This window comes from Triturus cristatus, chromosome 3_1 (genome assembly GCF_964204655.1).
Source record: "Triturus cristatus chromosome 3_1, aTriCri1.1, whole genome shotgun sequence".
In the NCBI taxonomy this organism is placed as follows: Eukaryota; Metazoa; Chordata; class Amphibia; order Caudata; family Salamandridae; genus Triturus; species Triturus cristatus.
Window position 1 is genome coordinate 374866259 of NC_140583.1, and position 17920 is coordinate 374884178.

Consider the following 17920-nt stretch of genomic DNA (forward strand, 5'->3'; position numbering starts at 1 on the left):
GGGGGGGGGAGATAACCTTAACCAGGGAGCGCCACAGGTGTTGCACCGCCCGCGATCAGCGGGGACCCAGGCAGCTCCCAGCCTTGCAGTGCTGGTGTATTAGGGCCGTGAACCGACGCTAATCTCGTAAAAGGCTCCCCCGGCGCAGGGTGTGCGGCTTCTTTGCCGCCGAACCCCCATTCATTCACTGGTAACTCAGTACCTCAATCGCGTTCGAACGCGAAATCGACACGAGGTATTGTGGCACCTTACTTAAGTCTCGCAGTACAATATTAACATGCTTTAATGCCCCAGATCACGCGAGCTCCACACGAACGCATCGAAGCGCTTGCAAGAGCGCCGGCTGCATAGCACAAAGTGTATTGGAGCGCTTACATGACAAGACCAAAACTCTGTGATTATGCACTCTAGGCCGCCCCCAATTCCTGTTGGACCCCGGCCGCCCCGTCACCAATCTCGATGCGCGCGCTCGACCGAAGGTGGTGCTGTGCTTCACATGAGTGCCGTATTTAAACTTCTAAATCTAAGCACTGGGCGCTTCGCTCCCAAGTACCATCTTGCGTGAGCGAGTGTCAGGAGCAACCTGTTGCATATTTATGCAGCGCGCCATCGCCCCGAAGGTATTTGAGCGCTTTACCTGAGAGCCCTAATTACATTACACAACCAGGCACTAGGCGCGTAATTCAAACCAAATGATATGCCTTTGATCACAGGGCCACACAGGTGCTCGAATGTCATAATCACCGTCTAAATTTACACATCTACCATGCTGCCCCCGCCGTAGAGGCGCCTCCCTAAGTAGCGTTGGGCTAACCCAAAAGTAATGCCGCGAGCGCTGCTCTAAGCGTTGCTATGATTTTATTAATTTATGGCGGCGCTTTACACGCACGTCGGGTGCCTTATCCCTTCATTGCAGATTTGTGACGTGCGCAGGGACACAGCGCGAACTTGGGGTTAACTTGTATGCCCTTAGACACCGCGCTCTTCGACTACATTGCACCGTCTTGACGTAACTGTCCAGGCACGGGGCGTGAGTGCTTCTCGGCGTCGCTGCGTGGTGCGACCCGAAACTAATCGGCCGCTACGCGTGCCCCTGTTTTAATACACCTCAAGCCGCAGTAAGATGCAACTCTTCAACCCCAGGATCCCAGCGCGATCTCGCCCGAAAAGTACTTTGGCCCGGGCCTGGGCACAGTATCTACGTATATGTTCCGGCCTCGGCCCGCAGCCCGTTACCGTTAAAACCTTAATTCCGGGCGCGGGGAAGCAAAGTGCTTTGCCCGAAACACCGCACGAACTCACCCGAAGGTATTAGGGCACTGTGCATGAGCCCCGATTGTACCTATATGCTCAGGCGCTTGGAGGAACATCGGGTATCATAGCGAGGCGGAGCCTAGTTGCGGACACCATTCCTTTTATATCCGGCACAGGGAGATTAAGTAATTTGCCCAGGATCACTGGGTTGTACAGCGCCATTGCCGACGCTTGCAACCGGGTCCCCCCATTCTATAATGACCGCCTGAGCCCGTAACCCAACTACACGATTCACCCCGTCACATGATTCACCCCGCCGAGGGGGCCCCTACGGGGGCCGCGGTCAGCGGCATAGCTGCCGGTTGCCGTCGCTATGCACCATGCGCGTCATTCTTTTTAAGCCGCTAACACCTTGCATCCTGTGACATGTTGTTTTATGTCGCAGGAAAGTGTTTGCACGGCTGAAAGTTAGTTCTAAAACCCCTTTTAGGGCACAGAAAGATTAATTGGCTTGCTCCGGGTACTATATCGCGCAACCGACCTCGGGCGCGCTACATGAGCCCGTATTAGTATTACGCCCGGCACGGGGAGCTCAGTAGCCACTTACCCTCTTGAATGTCCCACATCTTGAGCACCATGCTCCCCCCCCCCACATCGAGGCATTGGAGCGCTTTACATAGGCACCGCGTGTACATTGCGATTGAAAACCAAAGCCGACAATACTCCCTGACGTTAGCTTCACATTTAATTGATTCCAGGGCACTTGGGGCAAATGTTAAGACAGTGGCCTTGTACCGTGGTCGCAGTGCGTCTATGCGCTGTGTCCGATATGACACTGCAAAAAGGTGCTTTTGTGAAAGAGGCAGAGCGGATAACCTCAAACGCATCGCAACCGCCCACTTTCGCTACTGGTCGTGGTTAGGTTGACGGGGGGGGGGGGAGTACCATCTACGACAAACCCGGCAACTGAGCCCGCACACTTGCGACCTCGCCCCCGACACAGTTAATAAGAATGCGCCATGTGGAGCGCTGGACCACAGCGTTCTACTCGCCCGCAAAATACCGCACAACCATTATGCAAAATGAACATTGATAAATATGTATTTTGTTTTTCAAGTTGGTCCGAAACCGGGGATCGAACAAGGGACTTAAGTTCGTTAGGCCAACGCTCTCCCTATTGACCTACTTCAGCCAATTCAATTTAATATTTGTTTTTTCCCGCCTGCGCCGATGTTCGAAACCTGGTCTCCCAGGCCGAACGCGAGTGCACAGATAATTAGCCACATCCACCGACGGCGAAAACCAACCGCGCGCTCTTAGGCCCAAAGAAACCCCACCTCCCCAAAACCCCCAAGCCCCCATCTTGCCTCCCCTCCGCCCGTGGCGATCCTCGCCACAGGGCCCCGTCGACCTGGTACTGCCCAGGGACAGGGCCGGGGCGGAGTTGGTGCTGCAAGACTTACCAGAACAAAGCGTGCTAAAGACGAAGTTCAGGTGCCGTGGGAGCCGGAGGAGCACGTGGACGGCGCGGACGACGGACCGATACGAGGTAAGGAAAAGGTGAGGTGGGCGACAAAAGAGGTCGCCAGTGAGGGTGGGGGAAGGCTAAATAGCCTCCCCCTCACACCTGGGCCCGGAAGTGACGCGCATTGCGCGTCACTTCCGGCCCTGACACGGAGGGGGGCACCAGTCTGTGTCCCTGCCCCCCCCTGAAGGAGGGAGTGGGGAGGGGTGACCGGGGCCCCGGGGCCACTAAGGCGCCGACCGCCGAGTGGCCCCCTGCGGGGGCCGCGGTCAGCGGCAGAGTTTCACATCTTGACCTTCCCAGGCTCGTAGTTGCTTCACCCCAGCTGTCATAGGCGTCCGTCATAGTCCTACAGGCCAGCATGCATAGGATTGCTTTCTTTTGTCTTTCCCCTAATGCATTCCATATTTCCACACACCAAGCGTATTTCTGAGAGCAGGAGGTTAGGTATTTTTTTATATTTAGATTTAGGAGGGGGCAGTATTTCAGAAGGTGGCGAGGGTGGGTGGAAGGAGGCCATATTAGCTCAGGTTCCTATTACGTTATTCTTTTCATTTTGCATCTGCTCCCCATTACTCTTCAGCCCTTGTGTGTGTGTTAAAACATGAACATAAAACTACAGCTAGATAAAGTGTGAATAACGGGGCTGTTTTCCCCCTCGATTTCTGAAGAATAATAAAGGCAACTCGAGCTTTTTTCTCATTGTATAATTGATGTCACTCAGAATCCTTCAGTGAAAAATATCCCTGCTGTTCATAGTTACCCATCTGTAATTATGTATGTTATGCATGGCTTCCATTGGAATCCCATATCGTTAACACCAAGGGGCCGATTTCGATGCCAGGCAGACCTGAGTCCTGCAAGTATGATCCGACCGAACCCTGTTCGGTCGCAATCGTATCCCACACAATGGGAGCATGCATTCCGGGCCGAATGCATGCCAGCATTGTGCAATGGAGGGGTGCAGTCCATCCCTGCACTCTGTGGCCGGCCCCCCAGGGTGCCTGCCACTGGGTGCAGAGATCTACACAGGAGCACCATAGGTGCCCCCAGGCCACCATTCGGCGGCCTCGCACCCATAGGGGCCCTACTGGGGGCCCCCAAAGACAGTTTCTGACTGCCTTTTCGTGCAGGAAAGACCGGCCCGAAAAGGCAGTGAAAAACTGCCATCGTACTCCCTCAGTCATAAAGAGGCGGCTGGGGGAGCACTGAAGGATTTCCAGATGGCGGATGGGTCCTCCGAGCTTGTCGTCAGCCATCCGGAAATCCGAGGTGGATTCCTTTCCGACGAGCCCATCGGAATGGCTCGGTCGGAAAGGAATCCGGCCGGCACATTCCGATGAGGGCGGAAGGGCTCCGAACATCGTTCAAAACTCATCCTACCGGAATTGGCCCCCAAATTGTAAATATGTTTATTCACTGCAATGACATAGCAATAGCTGTGAAAAAAGTTGTTTCCCACTGCTGCAATGTCATTAAGTAATTCCATCCTGTTCTGGCAGGGCTTTCGGTGGCTCGCCCCTCCCCCCCATTACTCCTCTGCCCTTGTGTAGCAGATAAAAGCAGGGGCAGATGGTTTGGTTGGGCAATAAATACCATTAAATTAAAGATGGATAAGAGTGAGTAACAGGAATCTTTCTCACCTCGGAGGTCTTAGTGATGTCATAGACAACTCGATTTTCACTCTTGTTGTCCCTATGATGTCGCCCAGAACCCCTCAGTGAAAAACATACTATTATTCACTGTTATCCATCTATAATTCTTTACAAAGTCTGCTAGCTAGAATTCTCGTTGGTATTATTAAGTGAGCTCTTGACAACATTCTTTTATTTGTGTTGTTATCAAGGGACTCTTGATACATCAGAAAATAGGTCAGGGTAGTGGCCTAGCAACTGTATCAAATGAAGTCTTTAACAGATGACTTAAATGATTCTGTCATAAGTTTGGCTTAGTAGCATATCATGCTGGTAACAACCTCTACAGTTTAAAAAATGGCAAAAATCAATGAAAATATTGCAGCGGTGTGTGCTCTAAGGCCAGCCCCAATCACCACAGGTATGATATTCCCAGTGCTTGGTAGGTCCCTCACCAACAGGTTCTCTCCTACTTTTTGTGGGGTGTGTAATATTGGGGGCCCCCTTGTGGTAAGGTTCAAAGCGTGCTGGTGGTTGCCCTGTAGTTGCCACCTGTGATGGTATTTTTAATTTCACTCTGCACTGTTTTATTTCAGCCCGGTTTATCCATCCGAACTTCATTTCCCGAATACCCGGGCGATGGCCATCTTGAGTGTGGCTGGCCACAAAGAGCAGCCACGACCTGGTGGAGACGCTCACTATTCTCTCATCATCCTGACTTCTGGCCTGGACAGGCAGCACCTCTTGCAGGAGCTTCACGAGAGCTCGAGAGATCCAAGTAAGGCAGGTCAGGTCTTCTCAGTAAGCCTCGTTTGTTCAATGCCTGTCATCTGAAGACTTTGGAAGTGAACTATAATTCCTGGAGAGAATTCTGATTCTGAGAGTGGACCACATTACCAGAGGCAATGTCCTCTATGAATGTTTGACTAGCACTCGGTTTTCGATCCTTCTATTGTTAGACCGAACTTGTGTCAATCCTTGTAAGCAGCGCATCCGCAAGGATCATTGAATGGGCACAGCAGTGAACAGAACTCTTATTGTGTCTTTTGAATAAGTAGTATGATAGTTGCAAGTGCGAGCTAGAGTGTGAGGTGAGCTTATTCATCATTCCCGTACGTATTCCTGATTCCTACTATGGAATTACCCTTGGCGAGTGTGTTTGTATTTTACAAACAAGAATTCAACTCGCCCTAATCAGGGTATATTAATGGATCGTGGTGTTTGCAAACTGTTGTACTTTCAGTCTTCATGTTCAAAAGACTTTATTGATTTCAATATATACTACATATCAACCACACAAGAACAATATTGATAAACCAAAGTGAATATGCAGTATTAGATGTCGATAAGAAGAACCATAAAAGTCTTTATAATTTTATGAGCTAGGGAATGGAAAAGGAATAAAGGGAGAAGGAAAGGAAGGGAGGACAAAGAAGAGATCATATTATGAGTCATAAATATTTAACAACAATGAAAACAAATTGCCTCTAAGATAATTTCATATAATAAACAGTATGCATATTAACACATCTGAAGATGTAATAAATATAAAAGAAAGACAGAGATCAACTTCATGGAGGATGAACATTCTCAGAAGATACAGGTATAATACTTACCTCATTACTACCAATTTTGTTGAGATATGCACTAAGAGGAAACCATAGTAATTGCACGTTATGAATACATGAGCATTGTGTAGCAAACTTAGGGGTCTATTAGGATAGCGGTCGGTAAACCACCCCGACTGCCATGGAAGTGAAAAACAACCGCCCGCCGGCACCGTGGACAAACCGGCGGGGAAATTAGGATCAACCACCAAAAAACATTGACCGCGGCGGAACGGGGCAAAGAAAAACTGCACGTAGTGGGTGGAGATTGCCAAAATCCGTCCGCAGCGGTGAGATTCGCAGCAGAAAAACACCAACCCGCCGCAAGTATAGTGGAGACACCGCCCGGGAAATTAAGATATCCCTGATGGTCCCACGGTACGTTCCGCTGTTTCCGACCGCCACGGTCGCAAACAGTGATGAATTGGAGAGCGGGCGGAAGAGCTGCAGCATAGCTACCGCTGCGGATGATCTGTGAAAAATATGGCGTACAAATGAAAAAACCCACAATAAGAACAAAAAGTGCACACGGCAAGCTAGCCATGCCCCCCCCAAAACACACAACACACTCCAATGACAAAACCACATGTCAAAAAGAAAAATACAATTCCCAGGAAAATACACACACCACAACTGACAGCAATACCCCATTTGGACACACCCACATAGCTGAGAATAAAACCAGCCCCTATCCTGACCACAATCCTTTGCAACAATACCACACCTACGCTACTAACCCCCTGCACATCACACACCATACACATCAAAACCACACCCACCACTCACACCCCTGCACCCACAACCACTTTGCACACCACACACCATGGCAACACATAAAACGCCCAAATTCACAGAGAGTGAGTTGACAGTCATGGTAAATGAGATAGTCAGAGTGGAACCACAACTTTTTGGTAGCCTGGTCCAACAGACACCTTTAGCCACAAGAACACAAATGTGGGCAAGGATAGTCGAAAGGGACAATGCAGTAGTGACCACCCCGCGATCCAAAAAGGAGATCATGAAGCGGTGGCATGATCTGGAGAGGGTTGTCAAAGAGCGGTGAAGCAAAAATCGTGAGCTGGCTGAGAGGACTGGCGGTGGCCCTCCCATTCCACCAAAACCATTCACACCATGGGAGGAGAAGGTGCTTGCCATACTGCATTCAGAGAGTCTCACAGGGGTAGCCGGGGGAGTGGAGGCTGGTAAGTACAAGCAAATGTCCACCACCACACTGCCATGTACTGGCTTGCACAACTACAAAGCTACACCACCTAGGACACATTCCCTTCATCTGCACCACACACTCCCAAAACATGTCTCACAGATCCAACATTCGCTCACTCCCATTCACTCCAAACGTAGCTGGAAACATTACCATGGGGGCATGTGTACAGGCAGCCAGCACTACAACTCCCACCAGGCCCCCTTGTCCCACAGCATCGGCAAGATGGAGCCTTCCCCAGCCCACCCAGAAGCATGTGTCAGCCATTACATTACCCTCATCAAACTTACAGGTAGGTAACCATCTTCACAGTGAGAGTGTTTGTGAGTAGGAGGCCTGCACTACTACTACCACCATGCACCCTGTGCCACAGCCTAGCAAGATGGAGCCCTCCCCCACCCCACCCAGAAGCATGTGTCAGCCATTACATTACCCTCATCAAACTAGCAGGTAGGTGGCCATCTTCCGTGGGAGCGTGTTTGTGGGTGGGAGGCCTGTACCACTACTCCCACCATGCCCGCTGCCCCACACCTCAGCAGGATGGAGCACTCTCCCACCCAGAAACAGTTGGAAGCCATTGCGGTACACCAAACAAACTTACAGGTAGGTAGCCATCTTCCCTGGGAGCGTGTTTGTGGGTGGGAGGCCTGTACCACTACTCCCACCATGCCCCCTGTCCCACACCTCAGCAGGATGGAGCACCGCCCACCCAGAAGCAGTTGGAAGCCATTGCAGTACATCAAACAAACTTACAGGTAAGTAGCCATCTTCCCTGGGAGGGTGTTTGTTTGTGGGATGCCTCTGCCACTACTCCCACCATGCCCTCTGTCCTACACCTCAGCAGGATGGAGCACTCTCCCACCCAGAAGCAGTTGGAAGCCATTGCAGTACACCAAACAAACTTACAGGTAGGTAGCCATCTTCCCGGGGAGGGTGTTTGTGGGTGGGAGGCCTGTACCACTACTCCCACCATGCTCCCTGTCCCACACCTCAGCAGGATGGTACACTCTCCCATCCAGAAGCAGTTAGAAGCCATTGCAGTACACCAAACAAACTTACAGGTAGGTAGTCATCTTCACAGTGAGGGTGTTTGTGGGTGGGAGGCCTGTACTACTATTCCCACCATGCCCCCTGTCCCACACCTCAGCAGGATGGAGCACTCCCCCACCCAGAAGCAATTGGAAGTGTCAGGACTGCGGCTCCAATTCTCTTCACGGAGGCAGAATGACGCTCAACTCCCTTGCCCCTTCTCCGGAACACACTGCATGTGAGCAGCTGCTCCAGATGGGGAGAAAGGGGAATGGGACAGAGAAGAGACACGCGTGCTGGCCTGGACTCCCTCCTCAGTCAGGTGTAGATTTCCAAAGAGTACCTAATGCACAGAAGGGAACAACATATCAATCTATACCTCAACTTACCCCAGAATCTCTATGGTTCTTATTCTCCCTTTTTCTGCCTACCAGGTTTCTGCAGGAGTTTCTGCCTCTCTTCTTAAGACCAGAGGTCCACTTCTGATTAAACCGAGTGATGACCTAATGCACAGAGGGATAAATGTACAGGTAGCGTGATCCTATTCTAGTTCTCACACTCTCTTCTACTGTGCTATTCTATCCCTTCTCTCTCTCTTACCTATTCTCTGGTCTTTCTATCGTTTACCTCTTTTCTGTTAGTACTTTGATGTAGTCCAAAAGATGAGTGCTCAGTTCATAGGTTTCTCTGCTGGTCTATGACCAACTGTTCCGCAATTGCACTGCTTCACTATTGGATAACTCGCAAAAAGGGACAGGGAAAGGAAAACGGTAAGGAAAGAATAGGAAAAGCGCAAGGGAGGCAAGGAGTGCAGTGCAAGCAGTCTTGAACGCTTCTCTGTCATGCAATCCAAGATTGAAGCGAAGAGCAAGGAATACGCTGCCACAAACAGTCTCGTGCTTACTTGTTTCTTGTCATAACCTGGTCTGTAGATATACTTCAGTCTCCTTCTCTCGACGGTAAGCCTACCGGATTAAAGGAGACACTATGTTACTTTGTACGCTATAGTTTCGTGTTCAGACGAAAGTCTGTATTTCAGGACTAAGCTTATCAGCTTCTGCGAATGCCACTTTCACTGATAGCAGCAATAGGTCTTCTCAGCCAGGAGAGGGACTGACTGAGTTCTCTGACTGGGAACTTTCTTACACAACGACGTGTCTATTCTCAACTTAATGCAACTCGGAGTGTAAGGCAGGGAACCTTGAGTCCCTACCGCGTGAATACACGCGAGGGTACCAAACTGGCGCTCTGACAAGAATTACTAGGAGTTTCCAGAAAACACGACCTCTCTCAGACTTTGGCGAATTGAAGTGCGCGGTGGAATGCTCTTCCACTGCGCGCAAAGCCTCACTTTCCGCGAGACTTAAAACTCCCACAGTACTGAGGTAAACTAGGCGGCCATCTTGTAATGGTCGACCTAACAGGAACGGTAAACCAACAATTGAAAAGAGAAGGCTTCACTATGACTCAATGTCTCTTCTGAGAATGATTAATTAGTGTAATGGCGTTCACATGGTTCCTGACAGTACCCCCTTTCAAGGACCGATCCATCGGTCTCGGTTTCAGAGGATGCTGTGTATGAAATCGTCTTATCAATTTGGGAGCATGAACATTCTCAGCCAGTTCCCAAGACCTTTCTTCTGGTCCGTAACCTTTCCAGTCTATCAAATACCATACATTCCCCCTACTCCTCTTTGAATCTAGAATCCCTTTTACTTCATACTCTAGGTGCTCGCCCAACATCAGAGGGGATGGAGGTTTCTCTAATCGGAGATTAGAAGCTGTTTTCTTCAAAAGGGACACATGGAACACGGGGTGAATCCCTAACTTAGTAGGTAATTTTAGTTTGACAGTGACTGGACCCAGTATTTGTTCAATTGGAAATGGGCCTATGAAACGAGGCTGAAATTTTCAATTTCCTTTCAGTCTAAGATGCCGTGAAGACAACCATACTGAATCTCCCACTTGATACTGGGGTGCCTTTCGTCTGTGCTTATCTGCCTGTCTCTTGTAGCCCTCCTTTGCCTTCAATAAATTGGACACTGCCGACTTACGAGCTGAATCTAACTCTGTCAATAGATTGCTGACTGCTGGGACCCCAAAATCTCCTTGACTACAGAAAGGATTTGGATGCCGCCCATAGTTAAGGAAAAAAGGAGAATATCCTGTGGAAACATTTTTTGCGTTGTTATGTGCAAACTCTGCCATCCATACCATTTCTCACCACTGACCACCCCGATCCAGAAGGAACAGACGTAAATACTGTTCCAACTCTTGATTCACCCTCTCCGTCTGGCCATCTGTCTCAGGGTGATAGCTGGTAGAATGTCTAACCTCCACTCCCAATCCTCTTAAAAATGCCTTCCAAAAGTGAGACACAAATTGGGGGCCTCTGTCGGAAATCACTATCTTTGGGACACCATGAACCCTCACTATGTTTTCCCAAATGAGTCTGGCTAACTCGGCAGCTGAAGGAACCCCTTTAACCGGTATAAAATGACTCATCTTGGTAAAGGTGTCGACTACTACCAATTTTGTGTTATACCCCTTACTCAATGGAAGGTCTGTAATCAAATCCATCGTGACAGTATGCCAAGGTTAATTGGGTGTAGACAAGGGTTGCAAATAACCTTGAGGAGCCTGCCTACTTGATTTCCCCCTGGCACAGAGTTCGCAGGCTGCCACATACTCTTCAATCTGAGAATTCATATTGGGCCACCAAAAATATCTCTGAATAAGGTCAATGGTTTTCAAAGTTCCCTTATGGCCAGCTAGAGGATGAGCATGGCAGTCTTTCAACACAAGCTCTTGAATCTTAGTAGTTGGTAAATACAGTGCTCCATTCCGATACGGTAAAGAATCTTTGATGATTCTGCCTTCTTCTTGACTAACCCACTTAGCCATTTCTGCTGCAGACATCTGTTTACCGACTTCTTCTTGGTACGCTGCCAGAGGTAAGGTGCACACAAACTTAGATGCTGGAATAATAGGCTGCGGGGTAACGGAATGTTCAATACTTTCTGTTTGAATCCTGGACAAGGCATCCGCCTTGCCATTCTTGTTTCCAGGCCGATAAGGAATAACAAAGTCAAAGTCTGCGAAGTACAGGGACCAACGCAGCTCACGCGGAGTTAAAGTTCTCGCAGACTTGAGGAATTGGAGATTTTTATGATCTGTATACACGGTGATTGTGTGTCTAGCTCCAAGTAAATGATGCCTCCACTCCCCAAACGCATCCAACAGCTTTTTTCAGCAATTGTGTAGTTTATCTCAGCAGGATTAAATTTTCGAGAGTGATAGGCCACTGGATGTAATTGTTCAGTTAATTTGTGACGTTGGGACAAGACTCCCCCTACAGCTTGGTCTGACGCGTCGGCTTCCACAAAGAAGGGTTCAGCGGGATCTGCATGGAGCAAAATGGGCGCCGTAGTAAAACTGTTTTTGAGGAAACTAAAGGCTTGTTCAGCCTCCTCTGACCACTGGAACTTAACTCCTTTCTTCAGAAGTCTGGTAATTGGAATGATTTTCTGCGAAAACCCCTGGATGAATCGTCGATAGAAATTCGCGAATCCCAAAAATCGTTGAATTGCCTTTATATCCTTGGGCGAGGGCCAATCAGCAACTGCTTGCACCTTCTTTTTCTCCATCGTAATGCCTCCGGGAGACAGCACAAATCCTAAGAACTCCAGTCTGTACACTGAAAGCACACTTTTCCAGTTTTACATATAATTTTTGCTTATGTAGTCTTTCAAAGACTGTTTTGACATGGTGAGGATGTTCCCGAGGATCCTTGGAATAAATTAAGATGTCATCTAAATATACTACAGCGATTCGATCCACCAAATCGTTCATGATGTCATTAATAAAGTGCTGAAAAGCCGCTGGAGCATTACATAAGCCAATTCTGACCAGAATTACTAGGAGTTTCCAGAAAACACGACCTCTCTCAGACTTTGGCGAATTGAAGTGCCCGGTGGAACGCTCTTCCACTGCGTGCGAAGCCTCACTTCCCGCGAGACTTAAAACTCCCACAGTACTGAGGTAAACTAGGCGGCCATCTTGTAATGGTCGACCTAACAGGAACGGTAAACCAACAATTGAAAAGAGAAGGCTTCACTATGACTCGATGTCTCTTCTGAGAATTATTAATTAGTGTAATGGCGTTCACATGGTTCCTGACAGTACCCCCTCTCAAGGACCGATCCAGGAAGCCATTGCAGTACACCAAACAAACTTACAGGTAGGTAGTCATCTTCACAGTGAGGGTGTTTGTGGGTGGGCAGCCAGTACCACTACTCCCACCATGCCCCCTTTCCCACACCTCAGCAGGATAGAGCACTCCCCCACCCAGAAACAGTTGAAAGCCATTGCAGTACACCAAACAAACTTATAGGTACGTTGCCACCTTCCCTGGGAGGGTGTTTGTGGGTGGAAGGCCTGTACCACTACTCCCACCATGCCCCCTGTCCCACACCTCAGCAGGATGGAGCACTCCCCCACCCAGAAGCAGTTGGAAGCCATTGCAGTACACCACAAAAAAACTTACAGGTAGGCAGCTACCTTCCCTGGGAGGGTGTTTGTGGGTGAGAGGCCTGTACCACTACTCACACCATGCCCCCTGTCCCACACCTTAGCAGGATGGAGCACTACCCCACCCAGAAGCAGTTAGAAGCCATTGCAGTACACCAAACAAACTTACAGGTAGGTAGCCATCTTCCCTGGGAGGGTGTTTGTGGGTGGAATGCCTGTACCACTAGTACCACCATGCCCCCTGTCCCACACCTCAGCAGGATGGAGCACTCCCCCACCCAGAAGCAGTTGGAAGGCATTGCAGTACACCAAACAAACTTACAAGTAGGTAGCCATCTTCCCTGGGAGGGTATTTATGGGTGGGAGGCCTTTACCACTACTCCCACCATGCCCCCTGTCCCACACCTTAGCAGGATGGAGCACTCACTCCCACCCAGAAGCATGTGGCATCCATTGCCTTTTTCACCTTCACCTAACAGGTAGGTAGCCATCTTCCCTGGGAGGGTGTTGGTGGGTGGGAGGCCTGCACTACTACTCCCACCATGCCCCCTGTCCCACAGCCTAGCAAGATGGAGCCCTCCCCCACCCCACCCAGAAGCATGTGTCAGCCATTACATTACCCTCATCAAACTAACAGGTAGGCAGCCATCTTCCCTGGGGGGGTGTTTGTGGGTAGGAGGCCTGTACAACAACTCTCCCAAGGCCAACTAGTCCCACAGACCATAACGGTGGAGCCTCCCTCCCACCCAGTTCCATGTGTCAGCCATTGTATCACCACAAACAAAATAACAGGTAGGTAGACATTTCATGCTTGCTAGTCACACCCCTGAACAGGATGCAAGCCCCCAACACACACACACATAGATATGTCAAGTCAAAGCCAAATGTGTAAACAGAGCAGGTAAGTAGCCAGTATGTGCACACAGCCAATGTCCGCAAAAACCATGGTGACACATGACAACACCAGCCCCCTCATTGCACACACATACACACAGATCCTATTGCCACTCACAGTGTGCACACAGCTAAGACAATGAGACTTTCACAGCAACCAAAGTGTGACACACCAATGCACATGTAGGAGGAAGTCTGGGAACAATCATGCAAAGCACTGAATTCCATGTCTAAGTGCCATGGGGCCAGAGCAACAAGGACCAAATGTGAAACTAGAAAGCATAGTTTGTGGTACGAATCCAGATATGGACATGACAAGACAAAGGTATGCAGGCGATGACAATGGCTTGTACATGCCCAGATGTAACGTCTGACAGGACTGAGTGAGCAAAAAAGAGTCCTCACAGATATTTTTCCATGCGCTAGTCCCTAAATGGCAACATGTCTCTGTACTCATAAATCATGCACGTAGCACATAGTAGGTATTGACAGCTCACACCATGGACAAGTAATTCATGTACCACAGCACTATGTCAGGAGGCACAGTAGTGCACATACAACAAAATGTGATGACCAGTCAACTGTATGGTGTACAAACAGTGAATGACATTGCGCGAGCTCATCCTGCTGATGAGGTCCATCGACACCCACATGGGACAAATTGTGGACCTCTTGGACCAGCAAGTGGTGGTACTGAGGGCCAGGCCTGTGCCACAACCAACACTTCCACCTCCCTCTGGTGGTCTTCAGGATGACAGTTCACCATCCTCCCCTGCGGCCACAGAGAGAAATTAGTCCTCAGACCCCACTAGCCCTACAGCAGGGCCCCCCCTGCCAAGCGATGAAGGAGCCATCCAAAGAAAACCCTGGGAGTAACAGGAGGCAAAGCACCTGCCAAATGCCAGTCACAGAGCCAGCCATGATGGCAACCCTCTTCACCACTGCATTCACTTCATTGACTGTCCTTCCCCACACTGCCTTGTGAATGGCATCTGTCTGTTGGACTGGGTCACCACAATATGTTGTGACTACTCGACTATCTCATTTACAACTGTGAACTCACTGCTCCATTAATCACCTTAATCTAAATGTTCACCCCCTTACATGTCACCATTGTAAATAAAAAATCCTTACACACAAGTCGTTGTGTCTGCTCTGTCTTTATTCCAGGATGTACAGTCTTCACCATGATCACAAAGTACCAGGAGACTGGAGTGTATGTAGGCAAGGAGAGGTTGAAGGCACCTAGGAAAACACAACAGAACAACATTCACTAGTCTGGGTGCAGCATCACAGACATCACACAACACTTCACAACAAGAGAATCCCACATGCACACATCACAATGGGCAACAAGTGTCAACATACACATCCTGTAGATGTTCTTAAATTAACTGTCCCAGAAACATTGTCAGCCGCCACTGAGTCTGCAACCGGCTGCTGTCACAAATCTCACATACACATTCACAACAACTACAACATCGTCAGACAATAGGTATGTTGTACATTGTCACCCACCTTCAAGTGAAGTAGCGGGTGATGAGCTGTTGACGCAGGTCAACACCTTCCTCCTCTCCACTGTCCTCATCACTTGGATCGTCATCATCATCCAGAATCAGGGGAATCTCCTTGTGAATGGCCAGGTTGTGGAGCATGCAGCATGCCACTACAATTTGACACACCTTCCCAGGAGAGCACATCAGTGCACCTCCGGTCTTGTCCAGGCAGCAGAAACGTGACTTAAGCAGACCAAAAGTATGCTCCACCACACGATGTGTCCTCCCATGTGCATCATTGTAGAGGACTTTAGCCGGGGTCCTGGGACTCCGCAGTGGGCTCAGCAACCAGGTATGGTTGGGAAATGCAGTCACCTAGGTATGACAAACACAAATAAACATTGCAATGTCGCTGAGGCAGAGGGCAGCAGGTCACACACCCAGCATGCCATACGACTAGGCATACTCACCCACAATCCATACACGCTCAGGAAGCAAATTAGTCATCAGCTGGGGTACAATGCTGTTCCGCATGATGTAGGAGTAATGGGCTGAGCCTGGGAATTTAGGACACATGTGGGAGATGATCATATCTGCCAGGCACACTAATTGCACATTTATGGAGTGGTAATGTTTACAATTCCTGTAGATGTGCTCACGTGTCTGTGGTGACTGATTTGCATATGGCTGGGTTCAAACTGGAAAGGCATGGTGAGCAAAAAAACGATGAATTTAGGCCCAGATCTTTGTACTGGGGTGAATGTATGACATTGCTCTGCATTCTGTCCATCAACTGTTGTTTTTGCATTTGCCACCCCGAGTGGGAAGGGTATGCCCAGACGTGGGTCCCGTGCTCTCCGTGCCACTGGAATTAAGCTATCCTGGCTGAAGAAGGGTGAAACTCCGCAACCGGTCCTAGGATGCTTGTTTCCAGTCCAGGGAGGACCTGGCTTGGCAGTTCAGGCTGGACTGTTCCCATGAAGCACAGGGTCAAGACTGATTTGCATATGGCTGGGATCAAACTGGAAAGGCATTGGTGAGCAAAAAAATGATGGATTTAGGCCCAGATCTTTGTACTGGGGTGAATGTATGACATTGTTCTGCATTCTGTCCATCAACTGCTGTTTGTTTATGTGGATGGATGGCACCCAAATCGCGGTAGCTACCGCCTGGCCCCAGCAGTGTCATGAACACTCCCCATATACACAAGTGTGGTAGTGATAGCCATGAAGACATTCCTAAATGGAGGTTGGCATGCTCCGCCACCCAAATCGTGGTGCCTCATGTGGATGCATGGCACCTAAATCGCTGTAGCTACCGCCTGGCCCCAGTGGTGTGTCACCAGCACTCCCCATATACACAAGTGTAGTAGTGATAGCCATGGAGACATGCCCAAATGGCGGTTGGCATGCTCTGCCATCCAATTCGGGGTGCCTCATGTGGATGTATGGCACCCAAATCTTGGTAGCTATCGCCTGGCCCCAGCAGTGTGTCACCAGCACTCCCCATATACACAAGTGCAGTAGTGATAGCCATGGAGACATGCCCAAATGAAGGTTGGCATGCTCCGACACCCAAATCGCAGTGCCTCATGTGGATGTACGGCACCCAAATCGTGGTAGCTACCGCCATTCCCCAGTGGTGTGTCACCAGCACTCCCCATATACACAAGTCCGGTAGTCATAGCCATGGAGATATGCCCAAATGGTGGTTGGCATGCTCAGCCATCCAAATTGCAGTGCCTCATGTGGATGTATGGCACCCAAATCGCGGTAGCTAACGCCTGGCACCAGCGTTGTGTCACCACCATGGAGCATGCCATTAAAGCCAATGGGAACCATGATTGTGGTGGCATGATGCTATTTTGAAAATCACAGTAGGCGTGCTCTGCCACTGAGGAGGCGGTCATTGGATGCAATTGAAAAAGGCAGACTTGGACCACCAATTGCTGCAGCTTGGCACCTTTGAAACAAACCCAGGGGGCTATATATGCGTGGGAGGAAGCCTCACATTTCCTCTGCTCCCAGAGCCTGCTGCCAGAGACCCCTCCCCTGCTGCTGCCTTCAGAGCCTGCTGCCAGAGACCCCTCACCTGCTGCTGCCTCCAGGGACTGCTGCCAGAGTCACTTCATCTGCTGCGGCCTTCAAAGCCTGCTGCCAGAGACCCCTCCCCTGCTGCTGCCTCTAGAGCCTGCTGCCAGAGACCCCTCACCTGCTGCTGCCTCCAGGGACTGCTGCCAGAGACCCCTCATCTGCAACTGCCTCCAGGGACTGCTGACAGAGACCCCTCACCTGCTGCTGCCTCCGGAGCCTGCTGCCACAGACCCCTCACCTGCTGCTGCCTCCTGGGACTGCTGCCAGAGACCCCTCACCACCCCATTCCGCCGCTGCTGTCTCATGTCCACAGTGATGGCAAGGACTGAGAAGATCCGTGCCAATTCCTTCACAAGAGAGGAGCTGGAGGTTCTGGTGGACGAGATGCTCACACAGTACCCAAGGCTATATGGTGTCCCTAATGTTGTGGTAAGTCCTCAACAGTGGGGGGTACATATGTAGTTGGATTGATGCAGTATGTGCCTGACAGTGTGGGGTTGTGTCATGCACTGCCTAACATGCTGTCTCCAGGATGAAGGTGTGTGTACCCTATGCCACACGTTTGTCTGCCTGCACATGTATGTTTGAGTGAGCTGTCATGTGTTGTCAGCCATACAGTGACGTAGCAAGTTGTTC